The sequence below is a fragment of the Falco biarmicus genome, chromosome 3, assembly GCF_023638135.1.
Source record: "Falco biarmicus isolate bFalBia1 chromosome 3, bFalBia1.pri, whole genome shotgun sequence".
NCBI lineage: Eukaryota > Metazoa > Chordata > Aves > Falconiformes > Falconidae > Falco > Falco biarmicus.
Window position 1 is genome coordinate 77,949,785 of NC_079290.1, and position 20,112 is coordinate 77,969,896.

Here is a 20,112-nt window from a genome sequence, read left to right on the forward strand (position 1 = left end):
AGTACATTTAAGTAGAGTTTCTGAGCCTTTGGATGGAAGTGGAAGGAAGAAGCAGCTGTTTTGTGTGCTAATGAACATCCCCTGTGAGCAAGGATACAGCCAAGGGACAGTGTAAGGTGTGGCAGCCAAGAGTTGGGGCACTGCAGCAAGGGAGAGTGCAGTCAACCCAGACCCAGATTTTCTGGTTTTCTCATTTTAGGGCCAGGTGCTAATCAGCCTATGAGGCTGAAGGGAAGACCTTCCTAGGCACCAGGGGGGAGCACTGGACACCCATACCAAATTCCCACAAAGGTACTGAGGTAAACAAGGACCAGACATGAAACCAGGAACCTGCCTGCAATGGTGCTGAAGAAGAAGAGAGCAATTAATAACCTTCTTTATTTCTATCCTGTCTTCCCTTATCTTCAAGTTTTCTGTTAATTGTTCCAGAAGTTAAAAGGGGAAAAAAAAAAAAAAAAAAAAGCCAGATTTTATGAAAGTTAGAAAAGGAATTTTCTGGCTTTTTACAGGGAACTCACCACAGGAAAAGGTCTAGGAAGATCCACCCCAAAACTCTGGCTAAGTCATTGCACAGAAATGCAAAATAGTTACTGGATCAAGAGGGGTAACCGAAGAAGCCAAAGGGAGGAGCTATGAAGTAACATAAGCTCCTCTCTTGCCATGAGATAACCCCGTGCCACATCACAAGGAATGAGGAAAAATCCTTCCCAGGGCAAGGAAACAAGAAAACATTTACCAAAGGGCAGGTGAAAGTACAGGGTTGTCCGACCTCATCACTAGGGAGGTAAGTGACCAGCTGCTCAGAGAGCCCAGCCCAGAAGCAGAGAAATTGCCATCACTGAGCCCAGCTGGACAGCCTCCTGTGGACCTTCCTGTGTCAACACTGCACTGGGGGTCCTTTTCTAACTGGTTCCAAGTTCACAAATATTGTAAGCCCCAAATGTGTTGTGCTACTTGGTACAAAGTCCAGTTTGATAGCTGAGCAGTCTCAGACTGACCCGCCAAACAGAAGATGTTTTTATCATCAGCATTTGGCAAAACACACCAACAGGTCCTTTGCCTGCCTCTATCTACCAAAGGGCAGCCATGACACTGGTGGTGTAAACGTACAACACTGCTCCAAAGGCCACTTTGGGAAGAGGAGAGTATTTAACACCATACTTCATACCAATCTTCTGCCACAAGTGGCAGCCAATGCCTCTCTGAAGGGGTAAGCAAGGCTCTGAAACAGCCAATGACTCAAGGAAATAAAATTACAGCCCTTTATCACATCTATGGATTTTTCCTTCTGCTCTTTTTAACACTAGGAAAGAAAATCAATGAGGATCTATGTTTGATTAATTACCTCTTAACTCCTCAAAGTCATGGTTGCCAGTAGCTGTTCAGAAAAGCACGGTAAGTAACCACACTTACTATCTGGTGGTCAATAATAAAACTTAAGGCACCCGGTTTCCTATCACTGATTTATATAATCAAGAAAATAATACAAATAGTCTTTTAATATTCTGGATTAGCGGCATGGGAAATAACTGCAGAAGAGCTCACTTATAATTAGTAAGTGATAGAGTGTGGCTTTTGGCTTAGTCCACAGCATTATGCTATGCAATCTGAACGAAAAGTTCATCCTATGAAGAAAGGCTAGAAGGAGAAGGTCAAGTTGTATTTCAAACCTGTTCCTTTTTAATTTCTTTCATTTTTTTCCACCTGGGGAAAGTCAGTCATCAAATAAGGTGACATAAATTTTTACTCCGACTCCTGGGTTTAAGGAAAACAAAGAACCTCCAAGTGCAGCCCTCTGATATTAAGAATAACAACAATATTACTACTCTGTATCTTTCCAGTTACAAAGGATATTAATAACCTATGCTAAATTAAAATACACTCTGTTGAGAAGAAAGACTAAATACCACTCTGAGAAACTTTTTTCCCAGTAGCCCAGCGTATCTAATGAAATGCTAATTTATTCAAAGTAATGCCAAAAGGCAAACTACTAATTAGATAAATGTTCTGCTGTCACTATGGAGATTAGGAGATTTGCCCGCAATTTCCAATTATACTGCATAATTGGGGAAAAGGAACTGTGGTTTACTAATATCTTATGACTTTAGTCTATAAAAAGCATGATGAGAACAGCAAGTACTTCATGTACAAAATAAAGAACAGTACATTCTACCTATGTTCATCTCAACTCCATAGTTTCAGTTGAACATAGTATTCATTCAGGCTTTAAAGCACTATAAATTGTACACTTTATCCATTAATAAGAATTAGGCTAATGGGAGAAATGGCAGTATCTTTTATTTCCATTACTTAACACTGCGCCTTGCCCAATTTTTTTTTCTTCTCTTGCATGTGTACACACAGAGGTGGAAGGGAGCAAAACAAGGCTTTTAAAAGTAACATTAAGGCAATGAACTCTAAATCCTTCTTTATAGTATCACTTTGCTACTTTGTCTCCAAGCCTCACTTGAACAGATTTCACAGGCAGAATACAAAAAAAAAAAAAAAAAAAAGGCAAAAAAAGCCACCTTATGAATAATTTTTAATTAGTAAATTGCCTGCCTTTTTCAACACAAAGGATGGCTGGTGTTCACTCATTAGTGCTTATTAGTAACAATTCAGGATGTTGGTCCCTCCCATCTGCTCAATGTTAATCCGGTGTTTATCTGCTACACATCACTTCTCCTGTCTCTGGAGACCCTCCCAAATGGCCCCATCTACTTCATGAATGACATGCTCTTCCCATTGATCATAATTCACATTAAAATCCTTATTAACAACAGTCTTCTCTTAGGACAATTAAAAGGCAGAATCCATAAAGACAGTCTTTCAAAGAACATTTAACTGAGCTGTTTTCCATAATAATGAATGAGACTGCTATTCAACTTTTTAGAAATTAATCCCATTTATTTCACTTTGTTCTTCACACTTCTGTTTAACTCTTCAGTATGCTTTACTGGTCCAAAAATTCAGGTCTGCATTTTGTTGTTATTAAACGGCAGAACTCGCTTGTATTGCCACAAGGTCAGATTTTCCAAGACCTCTTCATAAGCTTACAAACCCATTTTTTCTAAAATCACTCTTGCCACTCCCTTCAAATTATTTATCATTTATTGTATAACACTTTCCTGTATTGCCCAGAAGAGCCAAAAGGTTGACACAAGTCATTTAAATGCAACTCATCTTGTAGGTTTTACAGCAGTTTTCCATACTTACCTATAGTCATATTAAAAGAATACTACAGATATCACAGAATCATGAACACAAAGACAACATCAGATGGGTCAGATGTAGTGCTACTTTTTCAAGCCAAACACATGGTTACTCCATTTTCAATTTCTTCCATGTCTTATTTTAGCTTAAACATCAAATGGTATCATAAGCCTCCGTAAAGCTAAAAAAAATCCCCTATGTATACATTTCAATTACATTCTCATCTTCTCAAATTAAGTTTTGGGAAAAATAGCTAGAGCATATTTTTTAATCCTTATGGATATTCCTGAATTCTCTTGTCTCTATAAAGAATGGGTCTATCTAGGAGTAGCTTCTTTTACAGGAGTGAAGGAATAAAAGCTAAAGTACATGCAACTGTCATCAAAACAAGTGCTTTAGCCATAAGCACCAGTTATGGATAGCCAGAGCTATCAGTAACCATCCTCCCACTGGGTTTTACATGAAGGAAGCAAGGAGAATAAGGCTGTCTTTATGAAAGTCTTCCTCACTAAAAAAATTAACTGATGTACTAATTATCATCTTCAGTTTCATATTGAAACCTCATTGAAATACTAAGATCTGTACTCGCCATGACAAGATCAGCATTAAGAAATAGTAAATGCTTAGGTGCTGATTCACTGATCCATAGCTGTCTGGTTTGGACTAGAGGAGAACCTGGAAAAGATATCACAAGCAGCACTGACCTCACAAGTTCTTTCTAGATTTTTCCCTAACTGACAAGAAACATAAAAACAGTGAGAGAACCAGATGTTTCTGTAGGACAGCCTGAAATGCAAGTAGAGCTACTAAATTAAACCAGCTTTTCTGTAATAAATGTTTCAAAACAGAAACCAAGAGATATTTGAACTTTCTCAGGTCATAGCTAGTAGCCACACAGTGGTAACTGACTGTATCATCAGTTGCAGTACCTATGCTGCAACCATAACAGGCACAAATGGAAAACCAAAAAAGCATTGTGCACACACAGACACCCAAACACCACCATCCCAACATATAGATATTTTCCCCCGCAGTTTTCAAAAAAGTAACAACTGCCCGAATTTAAGCGTCAGATCCCTGATCCAGAAGTTAAGCCCTCAGAAGGGAAGAAACAGCTTCATCTGAGAAGCCAGAGCCAAACAAGTACAGATAAACATAACAGCACCAGCATAAATTCAGGACAGCATCATCAACTGTCCGTAACCATGATGTACTTTTTCTCTCCTGCAGGTTCCTGCTTCGTTCACTTCCCCAACATCTTCACGGAAGTGAAACAGGTCACACACAGCATTGTGCAGGTGTTCTCACAGCAGAATCACACTGTGCTTGCAATAAGGCAAGATTATTAAGTAGTTTGTAATCATATCAATAATGACCAATTCATAACATGTGTCCAAATGGGGGAAAAAAATAAATTAAAAAATCAAGGTTACAATGACAATTTTTATTTTGTGTACAATATATGTTTAAGTGTTGTAATCATCTCCATGTAAGTACTTAAGTATAGTGGTTTTTTTAAAGTGAAACAGAATGGTGGTTTCTGCACAAGTTTTACTGATGTCCTTGTGAGTTATCACCACAATTAGAAACTCTTTAAATAACCCTGAAAGAGTTTTCCCACAGAAAAATTAAAATGTAAAAAAATCAAGGTAAATGTAAGAAAAATTAACAGGAAGTACATAAAAAGACCATAAGATTACAAGTAATATTCATACCTTTATAAATTTATACTTCCATTGTTACAAGCATCACTCTGAGAACTTGAGCACAATTTGTTATATAAAAGCAAACATCTGATTAAATGGTTAAAATATCAGAACATTCAAAAGCAGAGCTTCCTAATCCCGCATCCTTTGCCGTTGAACCCATGACAAAAGGAAACTGTATGACGCAAGATGAGGAAGGGTGTCCTGGTTGTGATTGTAACCAGAAACAGTCACTGCAAAGTCAGAGCTGCAGAGCTCAATATTTGCCCTGTCTTGGGGGTCATCTGCACCCCACCAGCACCCAGAGAGCCCTCAGGGGCAACAAGCCCAGCTGCCACATGAACACACACAGGCCGGGTAAATTAAGCAACCAACTCATGCAAGTGCTCCTTATAGGCTGCAAGGAAATCAAGAATGTAGAGCAGAATCTTTGTCATCCTCTTTCACAGGTAACCAAATACAGCTAAGTAAAGGCTAGTCCCTCAACCTGTGAGGACATAATCATTTTTGCAATGAGGCTATCAAGCTGAGGAGGACTCAGAATAGCTTGATAATAGTAACCACTGATGACTTTTCTCTTGTTTAAAGCACTGACCCACAGAAAGAGATAACACGCATTTCTCTTCATAAAGAGGCCATTGTTGCTGTGCAACAGGGAAGCTTGTCATTTCTCTGAATTTCAGCACTGAAGCACATCACCAAAAAGAGCAAAGAATAACAGGGTGAAAAAAAGGTGGCAGCAACAAGAAAAGGTGACAACAATCACCCAGTTACCTGACACCAATATATGACCAATATCACCTGATGAAAGTAAGTGACCGCTGCCACTTTCAGAAACTAGCTGAAAGAATGGAAAGAAGAAAAAAATATCTGAGATCAGCCATTGTTTTCATCTACGGCCTTTAGCTTACAGTCCAAGAGAAACACCTAAAAATGGGGGGGTGGGGGGTGTACAAGGAGAGAACAAAAAAATCCTCCTGCTTCCAAGTACATACAACCCACACGTCCACCCGCAGACTGAGTACTGCCACCTGCCCCTCCTCACGCATGCTTGCAAGCGCTCCACGTACATGCCAATCTTCTCACTCAAGAAGCCCAGTGGGTAAATAATTCAGTGCAAAGGCAACACACATCTTACCATGCCAACAGAAACTCCTGCAAGTCTGTTTTTCTCCAGAAGGCTTTGCTAGATTAGCATGCATCCAAAGTGGACTTTCCTTTGGCTTGGTTTAATTTCTCTGTCCCAAGGCGGCAGTAGGTTGGCAGAGGTTAATGGGGGGAAACTCCAGAGGCACCCTGCTGCCTTTTCAAACAGCACAGCAGAGCCATAAGGCATTAGAAAAGCTTCTCCTCTTCCAAGTTTGTTCAAAGGCCACAGAACTGTATGTTTCAACAATCACAGATAAATGCTCTTTCCTCACACCCAGCCCCCTGCCCTGAGAATCCATACACATCTCTCCTAAATGCTGAGATGATGTTACCAAGTTAGCAGGCAGTATGTGCAAAGATTGAGCTAAACATCCTCATGATTTTATCTTCTATTTAAATAAAGGTAGGCACCATTCAAAAGCTTAGCTCAGAGACTGATCAAGGATCACATTCACAGGATAAAGGGCCCTGCATTATGAGATAGGAGGATATGATTGTTTCCTTGGTGTTACTACAAATCACTGGACCAGCCACAAACTAGAAGCACAAGCAACTCACCAGATTTGCAGTTAATTCAGGCTAGAGCTACTGGACAGATTATTTTGCTTATTTGGTTGTTTCCAAAATTACAGGGACAGGGAATCAGAGGGGGAGGGATCAGAGTAATCCAGTATCCAGCTGCAGAAATAAAAATTCCTCTTCAATTGTAGCTTCTGGTTGCAGACTCAGAAAATCCTTATCTTACTCGGGTGTCTTAATCATCATTCATTTAAACATTATTGGGTGGCAATAGTTCTCCTCAGTGGTGGCGTGCTCCTTATTCACCTACAGCATGCTTTGCAGAGTAGGGCTGATAAAAATCAAAGTTCCTTTACGCTCTTCAGTGAGTACTAATCACTCAGGAGTGATTAGCATAGTTTGTGGGAGTAGTTATTAATGTTAACACACCTCTGGTTTATTTTTGGCATGGTAACTGCCATTGTCAAACTATTTCAAAAAAGTTTTTCCTTTCTAAATCCCAAACTATTTTGCTTGACACACCACAAGTCTGACACATTTTCACACTCCAGCTACATAGTTCATTAGACACACACTCTTCTGGTTCAGCTGTTTCCAGCATGATGGCAATCCTGTTACACAGGCCAGTTTTACTTCTGCATTGCTATCTCCCTCCCTTCTTTACTAAAAACAAAAAACAGCCCTGTCTGCTCACCAGCCCAAACATATTCCATATTTCTAAGCAAACCAAACCAACTGATTGGTGCAAATGAATATTGCATACAGTTCCACCCAAGGCCAAGGCCAAGCTTCATACTGGGAATGACCATGCTATTTTCAGGAAATATCATATTTTAATGCTTTTGAAATTTCATTGCAGATTAACAGATGCAGGTTTTCCGCACTGGCACATGGCTGGCCCTTTAAAACTTTACAGGATTGCTGTCACTGTTAGTTCTCACAGAGTAATGAAAAAAGGGAGTGGTCTAATCGCATCCCACAGATCACAGCCAACCCACCAGAACAATCCTCTGGCTTCAGAGCTGTGCCATGGTTATGCATGTTCCAGTCATCATCATTTTGGGCAACATGATGGAGAAAGACCAAAACATCTAGCCCAGGAGTGATGCCACACGGCCCATCTCAAGTAAAAAGCTTGACATTAATGAGATAAAAGGAAAGCAAGTAATCTGTAAGCCAAATCTCAGCGCCCAAAATTAACAGCGTACACTAAAAACTGCTCCCATCTTCTAGTATGACAGCAACTCAACACAACTTTAAATCACTGTGTATTTATTCAAAAGTCCCTATGCTCCAAGTAGATCTACTGCAATTGCTTGAAACAAAACTATACTCCTTCCCCCCACTCCAAACCTTTATTCTTTTTAAATATAGTTTTGTAACTCAAACTATTTTCTCTAAAAATTCTTTACGATTGCAATAAAACCAATACTTTTATGAGGTCAGGGTTTTGAAAGTAAGGTCAGGCACAGTCTCTATATAGAAGACCATTTATGGTGAAGGCAGCTGCAGCACCTTCAGTCATCCACACTCACAAAAGTCAGCAAGGTTTCTGAATTCTAGCAAACTCAGTCTTCCATGTTCATTTAGAGGCTAGAGAAAACAAAAAACCACAAACCCGCAACAGAATTGCTAGATCTGTAATTTTACATAATAAGTAATTTAGTATGTACAACAGCATTCCCTGATCTTGCAGCACTTCAGGAGCTATTAGCATAGCTTGTAGGAGTGTTATTAATGTTAACACACCTCTGGTTTATTTTTGGCATGGTAACTGCCATTGTCAAACTACTTCAAAAACTCTGTGCACTCTGCAGAGCTTATATGCAGTTGCATTCATGGAGCTGTGCCTACACACATAGTCTGAAGGTTTGTGCAATTGGGGGTAGGGCCATCAGAGCACAATTACTTTAAAAGGAGCTGCTACTCTGATAAGAAAATGCTGGTATTTTGAACGTAGCCTGCACTCCTAGTCTGAAACAGCAGCTTTTATCTCTGGCCTGGTAGTCGCCACAAAATACTCCTGGGGTCAGGTAATACAGTGCATGAAGTGAAACATAAATGCCACATTAAATCCTCAAGAGCCACTGGAAAAATACACTGCCAATAAAAATATTCTGCTGAAATAACAAAGACACTGAAAACAAACACAGAAAGCTGTTATATTAATATTATGGGTTTGACTTAAGAATAACAAAAGGAAGTTCAGAGTTCAAGATTCTGAAACTGCTGTTCTGGGGGTCTCTGAATTACAGGCAACACCACAATGAAAGTATAACCTATAGATGCCTACCTGTTGCTCTTCTTAGACAATTATGTCACTGACTCTCAGACCTTTTGCTTCGCAATTCCCTTTAACACAGGGCTCTGCAGGGAGCAATTTAGAGTTTACTGGAGTATCTGTGTCTAAATATGACACCATGGCTTCCAACAGCAGCCACATAGAAATTAGAAAGCATACGGTGCTCAAAATGTCAACAGATATGGAACAAGAAAATGAAAATAAATTCATCTAGGGATGAGGGTTACTGCAATGTTTCATATAAACTAAAAAAAAAAAAAGCTAATGGAAAACATGAAAAAAGTGAAATTCTGCATAAAAACTCTGCAGTATAGCATGGTGCATGGGGAACTAACACACATTCTTCCCACCCCCACCTAATTCAATCATTTTAAGTTAAATTAGTTAAGTCTGCGATGACACACAAACCAAACAGCCAACAGAACTTAGCAAAGTCAAATTGAGCCCAAAACCACACCAGCTCTTTAACTCTAAAAACCTACTGCATGTTCTAGATTTCTCACAGCAAACATAACAGACCTATAGGATGAGAATAATGTAATCTCTGCATCCTCTCATCAACTTTTTGGCACCTCGATTCTTCCATTCCCTTTCCCTATCCATGTTCAGCTTTTCCTAATCAAGACAAAAAACAGCTAGCTCTTTTCACCATCATGGTTAAGTACATCTTTAGCTGAACAGAAAGGAGAGTGACCGTAAGAACCAGACCCCTTCTTTGGAAGTATATACAACTTTTTGGCTGATGCACAGGGGATGTCTACAGCTGACGCACTCTCATTACCATTTGGCTGGAATTACTGTGAAGGTATCCAAGGAAATGGAAATAATCTCTAAGAAGAAGATAGGTCAAGAAAAGTGAGAGGAGGGGGGAAAGGATTAGCTTCAATGGAGTTTATCATCTGAGGAATCTTTTGTTCTGAGTGTATGTATCTGCGTGGAGGCAAAAACCAGTTTAAAATCTAAAAAATCATGCTTTTAAAGGTAAGTACTAGTCCAGGACAGCAAAAACTAAAACTACTTTGTGACAATTCCATCTGGCTTTTTTTGTGCTTCTGTTATTAAACTGAAAACTGTTAAGTACTTCATATTTTAAAAGGGTTTTTTGAAGTGATGTAGCAGAATGAGCCTATGACTTGCAGCCTTTTATTCTCAATGCATGTCCCTGAGAACAAACTTTCTGTTAGTCTCCTCCTCCTTGCCTGAGCAGCTGAAAGACAGAGGTTGTTGCATCTTGCACCATCACTACTCTAACTGCATTTGGGATACTGCAGGTCACTCACTACCCTATTGCAAAACTAAAATACTGGACTACTGCAGAACCACCTGCACCATTTACAGAGGTTCAGGAAGCACACAGTAAGCAGTAAGTGCAATCCATCTTGAGCAGCAGTGGTTTCATTGACAAAAGTAGCTAAACACCTACTAGACAATACACCAAAGATACCAATCCCTAACCTAACGTGCAGATTGCATTTCCACCTGTATGACCCATATCTGCACCCTTTTAAAAAGAGCGCAGCTAGAATATCAGCCCCGAGATAAGCTGTACTTAATATCAGTATTTGAGAGAAGAGGTTGTCTGCATCCATGATTCTTCCTTTATGAAAAAAAAAAAAAAAAAATAATCAAAACTCAGGAACACAGAGGAAGTAGAGACATTTGGAAATCCAGAGCAGGGATGTTTTAGGGAAAAGAAGACAGCTTCAGAGGGAGAGGAGTGGGCAGTAGTTCTTAAAGGACTGCAGTCCTAGCAAATTCACAAACTTTTGAGGGCCAAAGGAGGGGAGATTTGGAGTCAATGAGAGTCAGAGTCTGTAAAAGAAACAGGAACCCCATGGTAAACTGTCTTTTGTTATAATTGAAACTTGACTGGGAGGCTTTTGGTTAGTTATCTGAAAGCTTAAAAAAAAAATCAAAACAACAAAACCGCACAAAAAAAACCCAACCCCACACCACCCCCCCAAAAAAAAACCCCAAACAACAAAACCCACACACCAAAGCACTAGCACAAATCCACAAGTTACCTGTGGGTTAAGATATGGGAAAATACACTAAAGACATTCACACCGAGGTTTTGTTTGAAATATGAAAGAAAAAGTATGGCAGGATTGCCAAAGAGACCAACATAACACTTGTCAACAGAATATTTTTTTCCAACACAGCCTGAATCTTGGAAGTTTAAATGAAAGGTTTTGTCTACTAACAATATTCTAATGACTACAGTCATCAACTCTTCCTAATACTTAGACTGCCTCTTAAAGGCTTTGTGGTTCCAAAACCAAACATCAATCGGGATGTCATTAAAAGAGCATGATTAAAACATTTAGGAGAATGAAACTCAATACCAGAACACTGAAAAAAATGGTGAAAATATATGTTCCCTGTGGCTCCATTCTTAAATACTACTTCCAAATTGTATAAAAGCACACAAGGAATCTGAAGTCAAATTTTCTACCCTAGAGCAGAATTTATTTGGCACTTAGACTTTATCCTTGTTTTCTGGGTTTTGGTAGTTTGGTTTTTGTTGGGTTTGTTGTTGTTGTTGTTGTTTTAAATCATTCATTTCTTCCTTGTTTGATTAGTTGCCAAGCAGTTTCCACCCCCAGATTTAAAACAGTTGTCTGGACTAGACTAATCAAACAAAAGAGAACCTCTGCATTCATTAGGATCACATCTGAACAAAACTGAAACAGAAAACCATACTCTCCAACTCAATTAAAAGCAAAATATAGCTCTGTCAGTAAAGAATGGATGCAGCATTACCAGCCATATCTCAACAACATTCATACCTTACTTACACTCTGATCATCCTGTTTCAAAGGGTGTAAAGAGAAAATAACTAGAAACAAATTGCTTTAGTAATAAACTACTGTTTTATTTTCCTTGGCAGCTAACAGGCTCTAAATGGTACCAGTGAGGACTAGGTGATGCCATAAGAGAACAAAACCACTGAGATAGTTTGAGAAAAAGCAAGAGAAGATCATGGTACTCAAAACCAAACAAATAAAAGTCCATTATGTTCTTAGCCTTTTTAGGAACAAAGGAATAAATAAAGGAAAGTAATACAAAACTGTTTAAAAGTGAGCTTAAATACAGTACATAATGGGCTCATAATCAGAGTTAAAAACGTAGAGAACAAATGCAATTAAATACTCTTAGGAATAGAAAGACTAATTTCTTGTAATTCAGAGCATACAAAACATGTATATTTCAAGACATCATCTATCCAGTATCTATTATTTAAATCCGTCCATTATGGTGGTACTCAAGTATCTTATAATGGTTTGTGTTGGAAGGGACCTCTAAAGATCAGCCAGTTCCAACCCACCTGCCGTGGGCAGGGGCACCTTCCACTAGACCAGGCTGCTCAAAGCCCCATCCAGCCTGGCCTTGAGCACTGCCGGGGATGGGGCATCCACAGCTTCTCTGGGAAACCTGTTTCAGTGCCTCACCACCCTCACAGTAAAGAATTTCTTCCTAGTACCTAATCTAAACCTACCAACCTTTTTTCAGTTTAAAAGCATTACCCCTTGTCCTATCATGATATGCTTTTGCAAAAAGTCCCTCTCCAGCTTTCTGCTGGGTCCCCTCTAGGTACTGGAAGGCTGCTCCAGAGCAGTCCTGGAAGTCTTCCCAGAGCCTTCTCCAGGCTTAACCACTCCAACTCTCTCAGCCTGTCTTCATAGGAGAGGTGCTACAGCCCTCTGATCATCACAGGTCCCATGGACTTGTGCAACTCTAGGTTCCTTAGATGGTCTCAAACCTCATGATCTCCTACAGCAGGCGGTTCTTCATTCTCCCCGCCCCTGAAAAGGCCTAAGTTGGCTCTCCTGAAGTCCAGGGTAGTGAGCTTGCTGGTCACCCTCCTTGCTGCCTCAGGGATCTTCAACTCCACTATTTCATGGCCACTGCAGCCAAGGGTGCCCTTGAAGTTCACATTCTCCACCAATCCCTCCTTGTTGGTGAGAGCAAGGTTCAGCAAAGCACCTCTCCTCATTGGCTTCTCTGTCACTTGGAGAAGGAAGTCATCATCAACGCATTCCAGAAGGCTCCTGGATTGCTTGTGCCTTGCTGTGTTATCCCTCCACAGATACTGGGGTAGTTGAAGTCCCCCATGAGGGCCAGGGCTTGTGACTGTTAGGCTGCTCCTGTCTATAGAGGGCCTCATCTGCTCAGTTTTCTTGGTCAGGTGGCCTGCAGCAGACCCTTCCCCTATAGCATCACCTGTCCCTGCCCTCTCTTTAATCCTGGCCCATAAGCTTTCTGTCAGCTCCTCATCCACCCCCAGGCAGAGCTCCATGCACTCCAGCTGGTCACTGACATAGAGGGTGATGCCACCTCATCATCTCCCCTGCCTGTCCTTCCTAAAGAAACTATCATTCCATTACAACACTCCAGTCATGGAAGCTATTCCACCACATCTCCATGATGCCAGTTAAGATCATAACCCTGCAGGCATGCACAGCATCTCCAATTCCTCTTGTTTATTCCCCATGCTATATGTGCTTGTTAATGGACATTCAAGCTGGGCCCTAAATGGAGCTGACTTACTGGTTGGAGTGGCTGGAATTCCTTTGTGCTGCTCTTCAGGTGCACTCCTGTAATCCCTCTCCAGGCTCTGGGCATCTATTGCTGGCACTGGCATTGAACTGGTATGAGTAGGATGGGCTGAGGTTCCCCTTCCTGGCAACTTCAAAGCCCTCTTTACCAGCTTGGCAAGTCTAGTCTACGATCTAAGATGCTCTTCCCCTTCTCTTACAGATAGACCACACCAGCACCCAGCAGACCAGGTTTCTCAAAGCAAGTCCCATGGTTTGAGTATACAAACACCTGGACTGTGACAGCAATCCTGTAACCATTTGCTGATTCACCAGATTTGACTGGCTCTTTCAAACCTCTTCCCATTGACCAGGAGGACTGATGAAAAAAACTACCTGTGCTCCAGAGTCCCTTGCCACCACTCCCAGTCTGTAATCCTTCTTGACACTCCTCAGACTGCTCCTGGCTGTATCACTAGTGGCCACGTGTGACAACTGTGGATAACTGTGGCCTGCATGAGACTTGGCAGTCTCTTGGCGACATCCTGATATGAGCCCCTGGTAAGCAGCACACCTCTCTAGACAGTGAATCAGGTTGGCAAGTGGGTGTTCCATACCACTCAGAGGAGTCACCTACTATCACCCATCGCCCTTCCTTATTTGTGCTGGCTGTTATACAGGGGGGAGATCAGGCTGCCTTACTCAGCTGCAGCATCTCACCTGATGTGACAGGTCTTTCCTCTTTCAGTCTGCAGAGCGGTGAAGTGGTTCTGCAAGGGCACCTCAGGCTTTGGGGAAAGTGCCTTCCTCCTGCAGGTCCTTGCCATTGCAAGCTTTCATTCTTCTGCGTTACTGGCCCCACTCCCTTCTGTGTGCGCCAGCCGGGGACGTTTTGGCTGTTTGGCTGTGGGTCCACTGCAGACTGCACTTCGAACCAGCTATCTAACTCCTTCTCAGCCTCCCTGATGTGACACAGCCTTCTCACCGCCTCCTGCAACTCAGCCACCTGCTGCAGGAGCTCCTCCACCTGGGCACATCTGCAGGCTGCTCTGCTGCCTGTCCCTGCCCCAGGAGAAAGGTCAAAGCACTTTTTGCAGTCCAAGGCCTGCAGTGCAGCCTCTGCCTTCGGCAGCTCCGCCTGGGTGGAGGTGTTGGTCGCTGCCGGGGTAGATGGTGCAGACCCCCCTGCCAGAGCTGCAGCCTTTGCTCTCAGACAAGTGCCCACCACTCTGCCATTAGGGTCAGGTAGGACGAGCACCCTTGACCAGTGCACATGGTCACAGAACAGTGCCTGGATGCTGGGCTACGTGGCCTTCAAGTCTCTCCACACACTGGAAGGTCCCAGGTCCCTCCTTTGAAGCAGCACCCTCCTGCGCTAACTGCTGCCCCAGGCCCTGGTGGCAGCACCCCCCAGGGCTGCCCTGTGCGGGAGCGGGGAGCAGCTGCTGTTACCCCAGCCCTGCCCACTCCTCATCAGCAGTTCTCATGGGAACTACGGGCTCCTGCCAGGTCTTGGCACTTCCCTGGGGTTTCCCTGGCTCAGGAAAACCCCTTGAATACTACAATGATGTTGGGCTGTGGAATGTGGCTGCAGCAGCACTCATCGCCTTGGCAATCCCCTAAACCATTTGGTACTAGCTTCTGTAGATGGCTGCCACAGTTATCCCCAGCTTCTATGCAAGAAAGAACCACAACATACCTGTACTTTGCCACAAGCATAAAAGCTTATATAAACCAATCCATTTGGGCCTGTTTTCAGTGCTTGCTCCCAACATTTTTTAAAAGCATTTGAATGACCAAATAAAACACAAATAGGGGATTTGATCAGTGACATGGGTCAAACCTACTAAGATTGAACATGAATTTGTGCAGTACTTGCTTAAACTTACAGATGTCTAGCTGGTCAATTCCAAATGGATTTGCCTGCAGAAAAGATGCTGGGAATGTTCACAGACACTTACAAGACCAAACATACATGCCACCTTTATGTATCCACATGCAGTCGTCAGCAAAGTTAGCACTTGTCAACTTCAGAGCAACTAGCCTTCTGTATGTACTCTAGTTCCCTGTCTAGCAGTTCCAACAACTTTCTTGTGGTTACTTTTAACCTAGATCACTTTGAAAATCTACCCCATGACAAATGGTTGTGTTTCTTTGCAATGCAACTGGGCACCAAGCTGTCAAAACAGCCCAGGAACAGCTGGTTGGAAGTGTCTGATGCAGACTTGTCACCAAAGCCAATGCATTATGGAAGAACTAACTTTTAGATAACCAAGAATTAGTGAGGAAGGGGAAAATGCTGTGGACATCTTTTGAAGACTGAGCTGTCAAGATTATTTTAGAGATGCCCAAGTCTACTGGAGGGGGATATGGCCCTTAGGAGTATGCTCTGAGGAGCTGACCTAGCCTACACACAGCTGTATTTCCAAATAAATTGATGTAACATTTTTTACCACAGAAAAGCCTTGATAACCATTTGCTTGAGTTCAAGTGCTCCTCACAGCTGCCTGTAGCAAAGTAATTTGGAATTCTCTCTCACACAGACCTACGCCATGAAGCTCTATGGGCTAGCTGCTTAGGTATTTCCCAGAAGGGGCAGGAACGCTATACGTGCACCTCACAAACCTAGCGAATTTCCAACTCTGATACCAAAACTTGAAAACAGTTTGAAGATTTTCACATGGAGAAACATGCCCAATACTTGCAGTTTGGAACAAAGCTAGGAGGAAATTTAAAACAGTGGGAAGAATCACATTTCCCTCAGCAGATTCAGCCCTAAAGTGGCTGACCCACAGTGACATAGCAAGCTTTTGGCACATTCAGAAAGAGCAAATGTTCTCCCAGGTTTTAGATCAATACATTCACCACAAGCTCATCCCTCCTCTCCAAACATGGCCTTTTGGTACTTGCTGCATTCTCAAAAGTATATGCTTTCTTCTGACACAACAATTCCTTAAATACTACTTTATGATAGAGAAAGCATTGTGTTACCTAATAACAATCCATACAATAGGTTTCCCTTCCACAAAGCTGCTTTAATCTCATTAAAAAGTATCTGGCTCACAATGTAAGACTCCAATACAAACAGCATGCATTTGGAACAAGTAGTAGGAAGGGGAGAAACAGGCGAGTCTCTCAATTTCCATACTCCCCCTATAATCACCATATTTTCTCTTCTCTGACTTAAAAAACACAAGTAGCACAGCCCTAAACCAGAAACATACAACACATCCAAGAAAAAAGAAAAAATTAACCATTTCTGTCTCTCCAGTATTGATTTTACTATAAATTACAGCAAGAACTAATTTATTTTCAACATGAGATTAACCGCTATTACACCACAATAACATAACTGATCTTTACCTCAGAGCTGTAGCTATTCATCCTTCCAGTTTCATTCATTACCAGCAAATGTCTCACATAGCTCACACACTCCAGCGAGAGCTAGCTACAATCAAAAACTCTGAAATAGAGCTTTGTGCTTCGTGTTTTATTCATGGCGGTTTTGTTTGCCAATTAATTTGAAAGCAATTCTTACAGTGGGAGGAGTAGCTTTGCTTGGTTAAGCTGCCATCTTGTAGTACACAGTAAAATGACAGAGGCAAACCCCTTCTGTAAGAAAAAAAAAAAAAAAAGGCAGCATAAAACCAACTGTATTTTCCCAAGCATCAAGGTCTTCAGTGCTACTCAAACCTCACCATCTATACACTGGTGTAACTTTACCAGCCCTGCAGGGATGATGTCATGTTCTCCAACAGTGCGTCAGTGAAATAAGAAACAAGTCCTTTCAACATGCAAAAAGGCCCAAACTTTTTGTTTGGTTTCCACAGAATCATAGAATCATTCAGGATGCAAAAGACCTTTGAGATCATCAAGTCCAAGTCAACCACTAAACCATGCCTCTAAGTGCCACATCTACAGGTCTTTTAAATACCTCCAGGGGTGGTGATTCAACCAGAAGCCTGTTCCAATGCTTGACTACCCTCTCAGTGAAGAAATTTTGCCTAACGCCCAATCTAAACCTCCCCTGGAGCAACTGGAGGCTGTGTCCTCTACTATCACTTGTTACTTGGAAGACGACACTGACACACATCTGCCTACAAGCTCCTTTCAGGGAGTTGTTGAGAGCAGGAAGGTGTCTGAGCCTCCTCTCTTTCTGCAGACTAAACAACTAAACAGTTCCCTCAGCTGCTCTTCATCAGACTCGTGCTCCAGACCCTTCACCAGCTCCATTGCCCATCTCTGGACACACTCCAGCACCTCTGCATCCCTCCTGAAGTGAGGGGCCCAAAACTGAACACAGGATTTGAGGTGCGGCCTCACCAGTGCTGAGTATAGGGGGGCAACCACTGCCCTGGTCCTGCTGGCCACACTTTCTGATACAAGCCAGGGTGCTGTTGGCTGCCTTGGCCACCTGGGCACACTGCTGGCCCATGCTCAGCCAGCCATCAACCAGCACTCCCAGGTCCTTTCCCACCAGGCAGCTTTCCAGCCGCTCTTCCCCAGGCCTGTAGCGCTGCGTGGGGTGGTTGTGCCCCAGGTGCAGGACCCAGCAATTCTCCCTGTTGAACTTCATACAACTGGCCTCAGCCCATCAGTCCAGCCTGTCCAGATCCCTCTGCAGAGCCTTCCTGCCCTCCAGCAGATCAACACTCCCCCTGAACTTGGCATCATCTGCAAAAATACTAAGGGTGCATTCAATTCCGTTTTCCAGATTGTCGATAAAGATATTAAACAGGACTGGCTCTAACACTGAGCCCTGGGGAACACCACTGGTTACCAGCTGCCAGCTGGATGTAACTCCATTCACCACCGGTCTTTGGGCTTGGCCACCCAGCCAGATTTTTACCCAATTTTTTTTCAGTGCTCAAACCCTCCCCTGTTGATAAGGTAGACCTTCTCAATTTCAAACAGGGGGAAGGAAGGTGGGGGTAAGACTGAGTTATGGGGGATGTATTGAAAAGGCACTCAGTGAAAGAAGAAAGAGTTTTGAAATTCTCCACAGGTGCTTTGCTATTGTAGTTGGTTGCTGCAAAGCCATGGCAACCCCAGGGACTTTGCGGCATCCCTGTGGCCATGGAGACTCACACTTCTGCCTCCAGTCCCACTGGATGACCTTTCACTTCCTGGAACAAAAAATAAATTTGAAATAAAAAAAACCCACCAACTAAAAAAAAAAAAAAAAAAAAAAAGCAAGAGGCAACATTCAAGCCCATCCTGGCAGTAGTCCAAAGGAAAAAACCCAAACAAAACACAAGCCAACAACAAAGATCCACAGACTGGAAAACTGCTGACAACCTAAGTAGTAGGAAGTTTCTGATGATCCAAAAGCCATTGTGAAGCCCAAATAAAAGAAAACAACAGCTATGGCTGTTCAGCTTGGCCAGGCAAGGAATAGCTGACTCAATCATCCTAAAACAGGAGAGGAATGCACCTTTTTGTCATGCATAAAGAAGGTTCAAAGTAGGAAATTAAAAATACACTTTCCCCCTCCACATAAAAAAACCCCAACCAACCAAACAAACAAAAAAACCCAACAAAAAAGAAAACACTTTATCTAAGCATTAATTCAGTGCAAAGAGCAACTACACATGAGAAAACACTCCTACCCTTTCTTCCTTTTTTGAAAATGATACTTTAATTTCTACAACAGCAGTATTTCAGTTTGGAGTTTTTGTGTCCTTTTTTTCAGAAGCAGTTCATTGCTTTTCACTGGTAGAGCAAACATCCTGCTAGCTTTCATGTTTAAATACATGCTTCAAACAGTTTTCAGGTTATTTGGTTTTAGACAGAGAAATAAGCCCCAGATGTTTCACCAAGAAGGTTTTCCACCAGCAAATTCACGGCTCTTCCAGATGGCTCAGAGATCTATTAGTCTAAACTTGTTTTTTTCTACATGACAGCCATGAATATTTTCTTTCCAACAAATTTCTTATAGGATTATTACAAATGTATTCATGGTTTATGAGTGCAGACTGCACCAGATGGATTTAGGATCATTTAAAACTGGGAGCAGCAATGAAGTCTTCCTAGTCTTTGCATCTTTGAAGTATTTTACATATTGTCTGTCCTTGCTGTGCACAGTAAGGCAAGCAAAACTTGGCAGAATATAATTAAGAAAACACACAATCTGTATTTGCTATTACATGAAATAGGCCAAAGTGAGGGCTTGTTTCCATTTCTACAGGCCTTGTAAATTACTGTTTCAAGTGGACTGCCTTGCTATAGCTTTAATGATGTGAAGACCTATAAAATAACTTTTAAGTAATAAGATGTAGAACCCTTGATGGTCATGATTTTCCAGTAGCCAGTATGTCATGTGTGTCTCTGCTTTTCCTCATCAATAGGTAACTTTCCAATGTCTTACAGGCACTAACTGCTGCCCCTTTCTCCCCACCAGCACAGGGACTACCTACCTTTGCTAACACTGCCTCTGTACTGCAGTTACCAGCCATCTTCCCTTTCAAGTTTCTTACTGTGTTAACATGATCCAGTTAAACTATCAGCAAAGTGTTCCCAACATTCAGGCCTTAGAGCTCATACTTCTATTTCAGACCTGAGCAAAGGCTCACATACCCATCTAAGAAAAGTATGTTACTTCTCTTTGCCGCTTTGTCTCCTCCCCCCAGCCCCTCTGAAAGCAGCACAGGAATTCTAAGCAAGCAATGCTGGAAAGAAAAATCAG

At 42.0% G+C, this 20,112-nt stretch overlaps 1 protein-coding gene across 4 annotated transcripts in view; it reads right to left on the bottom strand.

Annotated features, from left to right (window-relative positions):
- The window catches only part of FHOD3 (formin homology 2 domain containing 3), a 417,034-nt gene that overhangs the window by 377,642 nt on the left and 19,280 nt on the right, over positions 1-20,112 (bottom strand). The gene's annotated exons all lie outside the window — the stretch shown is intronic.